Source organism: Opisthocomus hoazin, chromosome 2, assembly GCF_030867145.1.
Source record: "Opisthocomus hoazin isolate bOpiHoa1 chromosome 2, bOpiHoa1.hap1, whole genome shotgun sequence".
Lineage (NCBI taxonomy): Eukaryota > Metazoa > Chordata > Aves > Opisthocomiformes > Opisthocomidae > Opisthocomus > Opisthocomus hoazin.
The window spans coordinates 75,414,717-75,426,979 of NC_134415.1; positions in this window are offsets into that span (position 1 = coordinate 75,414,717).

Consider the following 12,263-nt stretch of genomic DNA (forward strand, 5'->3'; position numbering starts at 1 on the left):
GAAAATCTCTAAAGTGTCTTCTCTGGAGAGCATAATACTTGGATTTACTCTTCACTGAAACTGCCCACTGAAGTCAAAGTTACGGAGAGTTCACAGAGTTCCTGTGGCAGGAGTGCTCATGTGACTTCTGTCAAACTGAGAGTTCGGGACAGTTTTGATCCAAAGATTGTTCATAAAATTCTTTCTTTAACCAGTTTCACTCTGCTAGATGAGTTTGAGGGAAGTCTGTTGCTCGACCATAAGCTGTAGGATTCCACTTCCTTTGGTAGAAAGAGAGCAGCAGATTAGCAGAGAGAGAGTAAAATCACGCAGGAGGGTGGGAGTGCACAGTTAGAGGATGAAGTGACATCTACATAAAATGAAGGGAAACCTTTGGTCTAGGCCATCCATCATCATACTTCTTTTGGTGCCTGAGCTGGCCTTTCAGTTGGAGAAAGCTTGAAGCGTCTACATGGCTGGAGTCACCAAGAAATTATATTATGTACTGTGGGTAACACTTGCTAGGTTATAGGCCAGGAGCTATCCTGCACAAGGGCAGCAGTGGATTTGACAAATGAACTGAAAAGAGATTTAGAGATCCTGGACAGATACAGTGATGCACAAATAGAAGTTCGTGAGGGCATTGCTTCATGGTTATGTAATGGAATCAGTAGCTGTCTATAATTGTCCAGCTGGACTACTTAAATGAACTAAATAACTAATTGAACCTGTCTCATGTTATAAACTTTTTTCAGCTGGATTTTTTTTCAGTGATCCCTGTAATGTCATCGTGGCTAATATTAGCTGCCATTTTCCCCTTGAAGCTGTTTACCAACGTAGTGCCCTCAGTCTGTTGTAGCACAGGAAGCTGGGGCTGCAGGACGTCTCTCCAGGCTGAATGCTCTCCTGTCAGTAAGATCAATTTATAAGTAGCCGCACTAATCTGTCTATCATCAGAAATAGCCAAAGAAAAATGCACAAATGTAAACATAAAAGGGAACTCTCATAATTTGCATACTTGTCATAGTTCACCATGAATCAGCCTAAATGCCAGCAGGCTTGTTCTTTTTGACACAATCTGGAGGCTAGCTTTGCTTGTTGACATCTTATCTTCTCACAAGATACTGCATATTAGTAAAGTTAATTGACTAATCATTTTCATCACTGGGAGCGTAAGTAAATAATTCTATGTATTTCTACCTAGGCTTCTCTTTACGGTCCAAGGGTGCCAAGCATTCAGACTAAATGAAAATATACCCTGTAGTAACGATGCATGGCATCCCCCATAACAAGCTGCAGAAACTCTGTGAAGCATTGCTGTTATGTTGTGGGGAATCCTGAGAATCTTAGGCTTAACTCACCATGCCGGCCAGCCTGCCTCAGGGCCAGCCGGGCGGAGGCTGGGACGGTGGGGGATGCGTCTGGGCAGACCCGCGTTAGAGCACCGGCATCTGCCGTTTTTAGGGAAAGGGGGCAGGTCTGCAAGTAAAGAGTTAGCGGTGGCTGGGAGTGTGCATGAGATGATGTGGTAGCCAGCGCTTCAGCTAGATGAGCAGTGCTGGAGGGTTATCTAGTAGCTGGTGTTTTCCATCTTTTGACTGTCCCTGTATAATCAGACATAAATATTTTGTTGATGTGGCCAGTTTTTCTCCTAAAGGTGGGGAAGGGAAATTTGCTGCTTCTTCTTCTATCCGTACCTTTGCCTCCTGGCAAATTCAAGAAAAATTGACTGCGAATTAGGCTTTGGCTACACTTGTGGTTTCAGTGAGGAGACTTCAGTGAGGGGGGAGAGTTAGCAGTCCTGGGTTTTGCTTCAATTTGTGATGAAGACTTTCTAGGTGACATAGGGGCAAGTTATCAAGTTGCTAGCTCCCCGTTTGTCCCACAGGAATACAGGACCAGGTTTACTGCAGAAGTATCTCAGAATTAGTTAGGGATTGTTTGATATCTCCAGACTGCCTGCACGATGTGCTGTGTTCTGCCCCTCTTTGCTGTGTGCAAAATCTTACTTTGCCTAGAAGTGTCTAGGGTTTTCTTTGGATAATCAAATCAGCTGTGTGTCTAAAGATACAGCCTGGACACTGTCACCGATTCCTATCACACTGACCCATACATATGACTTGCTCCAGAGATCTTTCCCTTCACGCCTCGCACTCCCATTTAGAGGATAACAGGTTCCTGTGCTGGCTGATGTATTTCCCTGCTTACTTTGGTCCTAGTTCTTTCTGCCGTGACTTCTGCCATCAGGAGTGTCGATTAGTAATGGGGATTTTTGCCATGCACAAGCACCCGGTTTGAGACCACCAACTCGTCTTCCTCGCTGGGCTGCAGCCCTGAGAGGCAGCAACTGCTGACGGCTTCCGAGGCTGGCCTCCCTCACACCCGGGATTTACAGGTGAAAGGCTTGCGGCGAGAAGCTGAGACCAGAACGGTTCATTCCCTGCCAGACCGTGCCAACCTGGCTGTCGTCAACAACTTTGGCCTACTCTCCTGTGTTAACTAAACTAAACCCTACTTTTTCTGCTCATTAGGTCCCAAGAATTAATGACAGCTAATTGCTTCTGCACCAAATGAACTTTAGAGCACAACTTTTTTTGATTTGAAAAGTTAAATTGCAATTGGGAAAAGGACCTAACCACACACTTCATTATCCCCGCATTCATCTGCACTTACAGAAGGCTTTTCTTGAATAGGAGAGGCCTAAATGCTTCTACTTAAGTGTTTCTAACAATGAAGATTTTAATACACAAAACCAGGGAACTTTGTGCCCTAAATGCTGAAAACTTATTTCACCAAATAAAAAGGCCACTTATACTTCAATTTTAAGAAATAATAAGTAATTTCAGCATGTTACATTTTATCTGTAGCATGTTCCCATTTCCAAAATCTCTCAGATTAATTCCCCAAATTAAGTTCTGTTGACATGTTTGTGTATTTGAAGGCCTTATTTTGTGAGATCTTCACTACTCATTTTAGCATGCAAAAAATCGTTTATGTGGCTATATCAAAACATAGTCTTGTATGCAAGTCATATTGCTTCAGATGAAGTTGTCCTCTGAGGAGCAGGGTGCCTTGAAGGTGTGGGCGAGGGACCTGTAAGTAACATTTAATGGGAAGTCCATTCAAACTCTCTAGCAACTGGAACTAATGGGGACAGACAGGGTTGTGAAATGTGAGCCTACAAAATCTCCACTAAGAGATATCCGTTCCACTTTTTCCTCCCAGGCCTTACTTCCGAGACACTTTGGGCTCTTTTCTTTAAATCAGTTCAGATATTTATGAATAAGAGCAGTACCACAGTGATGTCCTTCTAAAGATATTTCCTGAGACCCAAGAAATCTTCCTTCCTAATACAGAGTGTTTCTAGCAGCACTTCAGGCTGCTGGCTTTCTGAGGTAACATGTCACTTCCTTCTTCTACCCAGTGGGTCTCTGACTGTGATTTGATTCCCACGGCAAAAAAAGCAACATTTTTTGTTGTAGTTTAATGAAATGAGCTTTAATGATAGAAGTTTGTCGTGTTAGAACTGGTAACAGTTTACCCTTACAGAGTCCTTAGGGATATAGCAGGTGTCAACAGAGGAACAGCACCTTGGGTAGAACTTTCTGTGGAAGGACAGCACAAATTATTATAGCTGATGAAAGAGAAGATATTTTAATTTAGGAATGAACCTACTGATAACCATATTTCTGAATTTAATTCTGAACTGTTTATGTAGTGAACACTGAACACTGCAACATCTGAAGACTTTGAATATCTGAACATCTATGAACATCTGAACACTTTACGTATTGGAGGAATTCAGTAGAGAGACTTCTGTATGTCCTTTCTGGTCAGAATTCAAATTTTGAGTCTGATGTAATCAACCAAGTTTGCTAATTGGAAATGCACTTTATTATTTTGCTACTGACAGAGTAACTTTGCATCAAGCTCAGTATGAACACACACGCAAAAGTGTCATCCTAATTCAGGTTACTGAGTGCCCTGCAGCTCTGACACAGAGGACCCTGGGGATGCTGAAAGGGAAAGCTTCTACAAAGTAGCCTCGGAAAGTAGACAGGAAAAAGGAATTCCCCTGGCTGGCAAAAAGAAAATCTTTTGTCTTCAGAGTGGTGGAGGGAAAGGAGAAAGAGTAGGGGAAAAAGATGGTCCATTAATGCAGCCATGAAGAACTACAGACATTGCTGAGTGAAGACTAAAGAGAAAGTGCAGTCTTCTGGGATGCCATGAGGATTTAATCAATTGGATCCCATGCTTGCCTCTGTGTAATGAGGCATTCCAATCCAACTGCTTTGCGTGGATCAGATTTATTATTTTCTTGGCCACCCAGCTGGCTGGAGGACGGCTAGCATGGTAATGAGAAAGTCTTCTGGACCTGGTTTGGTGTACGGCACCTTTGATATTTGTGTTTTATCCTTCTCCTAATAGTATCTGAGTTGGAGATATCCCTGGTTGCAAGGGTTAGAGAAAAATTAAAGAGTAGGGAAAAAATATCGTAGACTGGTAAAGGAATTTTCATGATAAAAGCTACTTCCATAAGGTTATTCTCTAGTGGCTAAGCTGTGTTAGTGATGACAAGAGCAAGCAGGGAACTGGGTACACTGGGAAGTCATAAGTACAAATCCTGGGCACTGCAGGCTGTGCTGGGGAAGCTGGAGGCATTTACAGCTGCGGTGCCAAGGAGAACACCTGCAACCTGCACTGGGATCAAAAACAGCGTGACTGTTACATTGACTGCATTGATAGCAAGGAAAGATATTTAAGAACAAGAAGGCAAATTTCCTTGAAATCTGGAGTAGTACTGTCCTTGTCTCTCCACTAAAATGCTCAGCCAATTAGACATGGAAGAGAAGGAAGTCCATGCTTACATGGACTGTATGTTTTCACTTTTGTACAACAAGCTTTAACCAACATACCCACAGTATATAATCATTATACCAGCATATAATTAGAAAAAGGCTTACAGCAGTAAAATAATTCAGACGCTTTTCTGACTGACATAGTCTTTAAATTACACTAGCATTTCCACAAAACAAGGTCTTCCGTGAGCATCTTTGCTTGAAAATACAGTGCCCTTCAAAAATTAAAGCTCTTGCTCTTTGAGTAGCGAAAGTATAGTATTGCTAAAAGTATAAAGAGGTGGAATCCCTCCTTTCATGCAAAATTTAGTGCAATCTTAACGATGGTGTCAGGATCATAATGAAAGCTTTTATGTGACTGCAACAATACTTGTGCTGCACAGAATTATCGAGAAGTGAAATATGTGGGTGATGTCAGCCTGGAAATATCTAATCAAGATGTCTGCTGGTAGGTAACCTTCAAACATGTAACCTACTTAACCTGTAACATAATGAGGATAACTGTAAAGCTTCACATAGCTTCCCAGCAACTCTGGCTATTGTTTGAAGATTATTTATGTTTAGGTAGTCTGGTACAAAACTCCAACATGTGATGATCTCACCTGCCTGGATGGTTTACCGTTGACTCATAACTACGATCAGCTTTAGCAAAACTGGGCAATTATTTGTATGCTTTTTTAGTGAATTTGCACAGAGTGTATTTTTGGCTGCTTAAGAAAGCAGTGCAAGCCAAATTTCATACTCCTGCCACCCCTCTCCCTGGACACAAGATAAAGAAGGGCTCGCTGATTACTGGTAGCACTGGGTTCAGTCCTGCTCTGCTTAACGATTCCACAGGTAAATTGCAGAGATGTGTCTGGAGAGAATCAGTGCCCACTGTGCTAAGACATATCTGTGGGTGGTTTTCCTGGCTATGGATCGGTATTATGAGAACTAGTTACCTGAGTATTAACTAGTTAATACTGATCGGTATTACGAGAACTAGTTAAATGAGTCCTCCCTCGTATGTTTTCACTAATACGATCTTGTTAAATTCTCCCTATCTGTAAGATTCTAACTAGTAAGATTCACCTTTTGCTAAGTAATTTATCAGAACAAGTCTAGAGAAAGTCAAGAATACTTGTCCTTCCGCTTTACTTATGGATATAGTGTGTATCAGATGCGCATACAGGGGAAAACTACAGATCCAGCTGTAAGCCAAAAATTACAATTTAATAACCATTTGTATTGCTTTTATCCAATATTTGGATGGATAATACCAGACCAGGTGATATAATTAACAGGCAGATGGATATTATGTGGTGAAGTCTTTTATGCTTGGTAGAAGATTGTCATGGAGCCTTGGACAGGTATTATGTACAAGGTTTGATGTGCCTAGACTGTCATCACTACCAAATGTGTCAGTAACTTGGAAAGAGAGCTGAGACTTTGTCTTTAATATTGTTTGTATGTTTGTAAGCCTTGTTTAATTCTTGCTGTAGAGTCAAAAACACTTACCAGCAATTGTTTCAGCTGAGCGATCAAAGCCAAACTTAGTTTCCTTTTTCTGAACATAATACACACAAAGCAAGCAACTAAAACAATGGGGAAAGATAATTTGAAAAAAAAAAGGTCTTTCTGGGACAGATACTATGCAAAGTATCTACAGATTGGGCTAAACTGGCAAATTACAAGTGTCTCAGAGTTTACGTGGTCACTACCTTATAGACTCTACTGTTGCTCTGTGGCAGCCTGTAATAGCTCTTTGACATGCCTGGGAATGCCATTTTTCCAGGGTCAATTTTTTCCTAGTTGCCTACCCATAAATTACAGTCATTGGGCTCATCAATATAATTCTCAGTTATGTTGTAGCAGAGAAAACACCACAGAGGTTTGCACTGGCTTAGAACAACTGCACAGGCACTGTGGCTTTCTCAAACCTAGTCTGTAGTACACTGATTAAGAAGGGATCTACTGTATCGGAAAGGTGTTTACAGTCAAAATGAATGAAATAGGATATGGATAATTAGGATGGCCATATTACTGGAAAAGAAACAAGGAGCAAGCTCCTAATTCCATTTGAAGCTAATTAGGTGGCCTGTCACTTTGATATGATGTTTGGGCTCACAGAATCTGCTTTGTTAAGGGCATTTCTTCTTTAATTGGCCTGTCAGTTACAATTTGCCATGAAATGCTGCCAACTGCTTACAGCCTGTTTTCGGTCTGTCTTACGAAATGGGTCCCAGAAACAGGGTTTTCTTTTCTTTTTTTGAACAAAAAAAGCTTTAAAATGCATAATGGTTCTTATTCTCCTGATTTGTTTTAACTGTTTTTGCTATTCAGTTTGACACCTTCAGGACTGAGATACTGAAGTCTTCCACAGCTGCAAAGGTAGGAGTTATGCTCGTGACACAAGTTGCAATGAAAAAATTAGATGTAAATTGAACATGGTACGTGGGACACAGTGTCGTTCTTTCCTGGGGTGAAGAGCTGACAATGCTAAAACTGAAGGAGAGAAGCAGCAGAATAGGTGTCTTACTGGAACAAGACATTTTTTACATCGTTGAGGGTTAGCTGAGAAACTGAAAATTAGCAAGTACGTTTTAGCAGGAGAATGGAAATAATCAAGTGTGAAATAGCAATCTATTGACCTCTGGTAAATTGATGTCTTGATTTAGGCAACTGGATTACAAGCTTGACAAACAACTTAATGCCAGCGATACTGGCCTTTTCATGGTAGTTTTCTAGTTACTCACACGAGGAAGAGTGTCCATGTGACAAAACATTAACAGCTGACTCAAAGGCATGCTTGGTCAAAGCAAAAGCAAGTGTTTTCCATGCTGGTATTAGTTGTTTCTGTTTTCCTGGCTGAGAAAAACGGTTCGGCTAAGTGCAAGGGTGCTGTATGCTCTTGCTGAGGGACAGTTTTCCCTTAGGAAGCAAAAACTAAGAAGAATTTCCTGTGAACTCACACTGTTGACAGAACCAGTAGTACTAACCGGTACATGAATTTAATTCTTGTGTTCCTGGGCATGAAGTGTCTGTATTCTCACAGAGCTGCAGTACCCAGTATCTGGTCCCCGTTCTTGTCCTTTCCCTTTGCACCATTCAGGTGGTATGAAAGAGAGTTATTTTTAAAGAGATTTCTATAGGGAAATCATCCATTCTCACTCTCCAGTGATAAACCAAGCTGGAGAGGTCAGGAGCAGCAGTAAGTGCTCTTCAACTGTGTGGAATTAAATGGGTGCCATAAATTCAGGAATTGGTGTGTTAAGGATGTGGATGTCAAAATCTAAGTCACTATTGGCCTCTAGTAACTCTCATAACTGTTGAAATTACTTACGGTTTCTGGATAAGATAAATCCTCTTCCTCTCCTGTTAAGAATTGCAGAAAAATGTTCTGAATTTAGGAGGTGTGAAGCATGTTTTGCAAAACAGCATTTGTTTGAAAGCATCCATCCCCATCTCAGATTTGAATGGAGAAAAGTCTGCTTTAAGATTTTTTCCGAAGTTTGGATTAGGTAGAGAAATAGCCATTTCCTCTCTGGATTTCCTCTCCTTTTTTCGAAGGCCAGGTTCTGTTAACACATATGCAGCAACTTTCCTCTGCAACAAAATGTTTGCGGGCTTTGCTTCATTTTCAGACTAGAACAGTTCAGCTGGAAGAAACCTAAAATGATCATCTAGTCCATCAGCCATTTTAGGTTTTTGCCGTGACTCGGATTCGAATCGAGGTGGCTGCAGCCACAAAACGCAGAGAAGTGATGGCTCTGCACTCACGGCCGCCCAGCGTCTGGTGCCACCACCGTGCACAGACACTGAAAGCTTGCCTCTTACTCTGATGCTACGCCTAGTGGTGTGACTTAAAGTTTGGTTTGGGTAGGAGAATTAAAAAAGCTAAATAAAATGATGACTCAAAATGCTACACGTTTGTCAACCCCTTGAATAGCTGTTTACACTCCTACTTTTAGTAGTAGTTTAGTTTTGGTACCTCACGACTGCTTTGTATAAGACAGTGAGCCAGTCTAGTGGGATGACCTAGTTATTTTTAAAGCCCGCTTATGTCAGTGCTCTCTGTCCTGTGACCATGTTGGCCACCATTATTTCAGGGTGAGGTCAGTCTTTTTCTTTGCTTGGGCCGCTTGCCAGTTTCTCAACACCTGCCTTGAAAGTGACAGCTCTATGGGTGTCCTCATAAATTATAAATCATGTGCCTCTGCCCTGATGCCTTGGGACAGGCACAAAGTTAGAAACTGTCCTGTAACCCAAGCCCCGGGGCCGCTGCATGGGACAGCTGAGCCGCAGGCAGCGAGCTGCAGCAGCGGGGGGCCAGGCTGCGCCGCAGACCCCCGGCAGCGCCCAGGCTGGGGCGGTGGGAGGGAACTGGGCGCACGCTGGTGCCAGCGGGCATGGGGATGCCCCCGGTGAGACCCCTGGGCAGGGGTCTCACCCCACGGGAAAGGGTGGAGAAAGCCAGGGCTGCTGCGGGGTCTGTGTCCGGCATGAACCGAGCAGGCAGGGACGGGACGCAGAGCGGGGAGTGGGGCTCTCTGAGCTGAATGGGCAATCCTGTGCGCCGTTGGCACTACCGTTCGCCACCTCCCAGCTCCTCGGTTACAGCTATGTCGTAAAGCTGTTCACAGTGCTAATTAAGTGGTGTGTTTTCCTCTTTCCAGTGTGCGCCCCAGACACTCAGCAAGCATACTCATGCCGCAGTCCTAAAGATGGATTTCGGCAAAACACTTTGGCGTTCCCCTTCCCCTCAGACCTAGTTACCTTGCTCTCACTACCTCAAGCACGCAGGTTACGTCCACCTGCAGTGAAACTGCTAGACATCAGACAAGCTGCCCTAACCTGCCTGCTCCTTCCCCAGGTGTGTGTTGTCCCCCTCTGTCCCAGGATCCATGCCTGGTAGCGACGGAGGTCTGGGGAGCAGCACCTGCAGTACCATGGTGCCATGGTCCTCTCTCAGCTCTGTAGCTGCAGGTGCCAGACGCAGTTGCTAATGTCATCCCTAATGGACTGATACGCAATGGACTGATACGCTGTGAGCCCCCGGCAAGGAAATGCGATGCAGGCACTGAAAGGAGAAGCAGCTGATCAGGCATCCTTTTCAACCCACCTGTATGCTGCGTCCAGAGGCACAAGCAAAATCTGTCGCCCTGTTGGTGTGCGATGCTCAGCTGGATCACTAGACTGCAGCAAAAGTTATACACTCTTGTGTTTTTTTTTAAATGATCCGTGAGGTGTATTTTAACAGAGACTGCTTTCTCTCTTTCTTCTAGCTAGTGGGCACCTTTTATATTCCTTTTGACAACTGGGCAGGATGTGTGGTTGATGCTCTTCCCCATCCATCAGGAAGAGAAAGTTGTGGAGGCGATGCTGATCAGAGCAGCCTGTAAGCACTCACCACCTTGCTTTTTTACTTTTGCTTTTAGATTCATGTGAAAATGGATTGTAATTCCTTACCGCTGTGCTTCTAAATATTATGAATTTTTTTTCCCACAGGAAATACTGAGCTGGGAATGATGAGTAGGCTGTGAAAGAAATTTCTTTTCTTAATGAAATAATGAGGTTATACCTGTCTATATTTTGGGGCCACAGATTAAGTCTCCAGTTGGCTGATTGGAAGTGGATGAGAGAGACTCCAAAGATAACTTGCTCTAAATTTTGTAACTTTGTCTGCTCCAATTCCTGCATGTGATTTATCTTCCCAAGTACACTGTATGGTATGGGGTTTTCACCCTGGATCTGGTATGGATGATATCTTTCCTTCTAGAGGGTGATATCTTTTCCTCAGACAAAAAAAGACATCTGTGACCTCCAGCCAACTCAGGGCAAATCTTGTATGGAGCAAAATTCAGTTTTGTTCTCTGCAGCTCCTGAGCACACTGCCACCACAGTAATGAAAAAGTGTCTTGGCATAAAAACATGCCATAGAGATGGAGCTATTAGTCAGAATGACAGGAGTTAGTGCCTTGGGGCAGCCGTTGCCCAGTGTTCCTTTAATACAGACCAAACACTTTAGTGATAAGGTCCCAGTCCCTTTCAGTACTTCCCATACTGTATCCCAAAATAAATGCATAAGCTTCTATTGGAGTTGGAGAGCTACTGGTAGTGGTGCACCGTGTACTTTGGCAAGTCTCTTGGTATGCACGTTCCCTAAGGTCCTTTCAGCTATTCTTCCAGTTCTTTTTGTCTTTCTCTCTCAGCCTTGTTAGCAACTGTGAGCATTGAGGACTTGAAGTTCTGTTTTCCAGCTGGCAGCAGCAACAACAGCGATAAAACTACGGGCATGTGTGGTTTGAGGTCTTCTGCCTTAGAAACATCTTGCATCTGGTGGCATTTTATAGGCAGATGAGACAATGCAGACAAAATAGTTGTTTCGTAATGCTCATTCTCCATGATACATACATATGTGTCTCCATGACATACACACACAAACCAACCCTTAGAAGGCTTTAGATGGCAGTATTAACAGGTACAGGAAGCTATCTGAATTTGGAAGAAAACCAGTGATTTCCTGGTGAAAAAAGGGCAAAATTAATTTGTTCCTGCAATGAGGATTTGAAATTTGAAGCTGGTGATAACAAAGGATGCACACTCTTGTTTTCGTGGAGGGGGGAAGTATGAGAAGTTGAAGATCACCCTAAAGGCTGAATATCCAATTCGTTCTGTCCAGTTCCAGCTCTCTTTTCCTAATATTTCTTTCTTGCTGTTTAAGGGAAAGTCTAGGTGGGGTTTGTCACCTCTCTGGTCTGAATTTTCTTTGGATGTGAGGGAATTCGATGAACTAACTCTAGGGATGTTAAGGGAGGAGATCCCTAGTAGAGTACAACAATTAGAGGACTATATTTACACACAAGTTGGCTCTATCTAGCTTTGAAACGCCAGGCTTTGGAATTTAATGTTGAACTTTAGGCCATTTATCTTATCCAACCTTCAGTGATGCAAAAGCCCATGTCCAGCTACGGCTTTCAAGAAAAGAACAATTTGCTGTTGCTATTATTTGGAGTAAACCAAACCAAAAAAAAAGAAGGCAGCAGTGGTAGTTCAGGACCCTTGAAGTGACCTGTGTCAGCAAAGGGACAGAGAATAGAAAGGAAGCAGGAGGACCATCTCTGGGGAAGGCTGCTCCACTGCCAGCAGAGTGAGGGGCGCGCTCCCACCTCTGCGGCATCCCCCTCCCGCTTGTCCCTCCTGGTGAGCACCGGGCAGCTGTGCCTCCTCTCCTCCGGGCCTGGTGGTGACAGTGGCTCCGGCCCCCCGGCCAGGGTGGCTGTGGCCTGGGAGGAGGCGTTCGGAGGTCTGAGAGGCATCCGCTGGCCCAACAGCTGCTCCTGGCTTCTGGGGCAGGCGAGGGATGGGGTTGCGGATGGGGCAGCATGCCAGGCGCTGCAGCACGGCCCCATAGTGGGCAGGCGAAAGGTGGGGCTGCAGGAGAGC